Source organism: Limulus polyphemus, unplaced genomic scaffold, assembly GCF_000517525.1.
Source record: "Limulus polyphemus unplaced genomic scaffold, Limulus_polyphemus-2.1.2 Scaffold2175, whole genome shotgun sequence".
Lineage (NCBI taxonomy): Eukaryota > Metazoa > Arthropoda > Merostomata > Xiphosura > Limulidae > Limulus > Limulus polyphemus.
In genome coordinates, this window is record NW_013667785.1 from 198081 (window position 1) to 200919 (window position 2839).

The window sequence follows — 2839 nt, forward strand, 5'->3', positions numbered from 1 at the left end:
CTTGCATTATTGCTATCCAATCTACTGTCATCTCCTCTGGGTTTTTGAAGTTTACTAAACACTACAGTAAAGTGTGGCCCACCAAAATGATGAACTTCATACCATACAAGTAGTGGTAATAGTGTTTTATGAATACAAATGCTACAAGCAGCTGGTTCTTCATTGAACAGTATCTGTATTCAGGGACTGTGAGCATAAGCCTAACATATGCAATTATGCATTCCACTCCATCCTGTATCTGTGATAACACTGCTCTGACTCGATTATGTGTGGTGTCCAAGTGAAACTCAAGGTTTTGTCAAGGATAGATTAGCACAAGAGGGATTGTAGTGTCTGATTACACTCTTTGCTCCATTCAAAATGCTCTGCCTTTTTGTTAGGGCCAAAAAGTTACTGCTGTATTTGGTAAGTTTGTCATGAAACTGTGTACTTCTTGTTTCATCATGGGTTGAGGCCAATCTCTGACCACAGCTATCTTTTTTTTTTTAAGTCTGTAGCAGCTCTACCTCTCCCACAATATGACCAAAACATCTAACTTCTGTGCACTTGAGCCAACACTTTCAGTTTTAAGACTGATTTTAATATATGCAGAAATAACATTTTCATGTTCTCAGCCACAGACTTGAAAGTATGGTGAAACAACAAATCATGGTCAACATAGACCCCCCCATTGCAGTACCTTGAGCTTAACTTCCATCAGCCACTCAAAAGTAGCTTATGTGTTACATGGGTATGATATGGAATTTACACAAGCCATTTCTTGTGGTAAAAGCAACATTAGTTCATCTTTCATCATTTAGCTCAACTTGCCAATATCCAGATGTCAGCTCCAGGATGTTGAACCAATATGAATATTGTAACTCATCAATAGATTCATCTATCTGTGGTAAAGGACACGTTATTGCATGTTACCACACTCACTCCTCTAAAATCAATATAGAAACTAGACATAACTTCCTTCTTCTTTACAACAACTATTGGAGGCAACCAAGCAAAGGTTATATAATTCTGTCCATCAGTATACATTGTATTTCAATGCTTGCAACATTCCTTGTGATTCGTTGAAGTTGACATGGTGGTTGCTTTATTGGACATGTATTAGTTGTGTCTATACATTGCTGAATCACCATTGTTCAACCAAACTGGCCATCAGTGTATTCACCCAACAAGTCACTGAGTTATTTTTGCTGCATTCGGTACAGATTGTTAGTACAATCATCAACCTTTAACCTCAAATGTGTGTCAATAGCCTTATATATGCTTTTGGTCGTAATGTTTTGGACACAACCATAACGTTTCTACTAGGATCAGTTAGTTCCGCTTTTCTCACTGTTATTATAAACATTCCAGTGCTCATCCATCATTACAAAGCAACACTGGGACTTTATTCCTCATCAGACAGATGACTGTTTGAGTCAAGGCTACCTACTTTCAGGACAGGAAACAGCTTGTGTGGCTTACATAACCACATTACACAGCACTAATGCATGAGACTTAGTGCAGATTAAACCCTGGAACACAACTTCTATGTCAAAATATTAGTAAGGCAAGTTTTTCACTAATGAAACTGTATTAATTATCCATTAAAAAGTTTAAACTTTGTTATATGACTTTGCAAAGATAATTTTATCAGACTTTGAAAACATTTTCCCACCACTAAAAGGTCTGTAATTACTGGGACAGTTTTTATTATCTCACCAGAATAGAGAATAATCTTAGACACCAACTTCCAATCATATGGGATCTTCCCACTATTCAAGGATTTAATAAAAAGAGTAGCAAGTGTTTCAGCTATCCAATCCTTAAACTCTATCAAAACCCTTGGGTAAACATTATCTGGCCCAGGAGCCTTGTTATTCTTTAAACTTCCTCATTTTTTTTAACAAGGTAATAATCAAGGTGATAATCTTCTTCAATCTGGTTTCAGTCTAGCAACTGTTCAGGATGAGAAATATTGTTTAAATCTTCATTATAAAAAAACTGAGGAAACGTATAATAGCTTTTCAGTATCATATCTTGAAGATTTTACTTCCATTGTAACATTTAGAGTAATGTTAATGCGTTTGAAGAAATCCTTACTATTAATTTTTATATTTTCAGCCAACCTTTTTTCCATATAGTGTTTTGGTTTCCTATTAGACCAACTCTCCTGATTTTCTATAATCATCTCAATCTCCCAAAATTTCAGTTAATGTAAACTTATTAAATTTATCGTGAATTTCTTGAACTTTATACACTTTGGGAGGAAGCATGTTTTTTTTACTTGCATTCACCATTTATTTTATGAGGATGATGTCTGTCATGAATATTTTGGAATTTATTTCAAAAACTTTTCCACATTTGATCATCATCTCCTGCTGTTTCAGTTGTCCAGTTCAAAGCAGATAATTCTTGTCTCATCTCTTCAAAATTTATCTTTTTGAAAGTTAAAACCAAAATCTCACTCATCCTTATCTCCATATGCAGCAAAACATGAAACATGAAATCTAACTGAGCAGTGATCACTTGCATCGAGATGTTCCTCACTCTACACTCTAATAACCATTTCTCTATTAGAAGTTAACATTAAATTTAAAATAGCATTGTTTTTAATAGGTTCTCTAATGTTGGCAATTATTGTTCTAAAAGCAATCCAGAAGACTTTCATAAAACTGTCTGCCTCATTATTTGACTCTAATATTTCCCAATTTCTATGTCTGAAATTAAAATATTCAATAATAATGACCTCATTCATTGTTGTATTCTTTATATACTTACTTTAGAGTTTCTCATTAATTTCATCAGTTTCATCTGGTGGTCTTTAACAACTTCCAACTGAAATCCTTTTCTTCCTTACAAC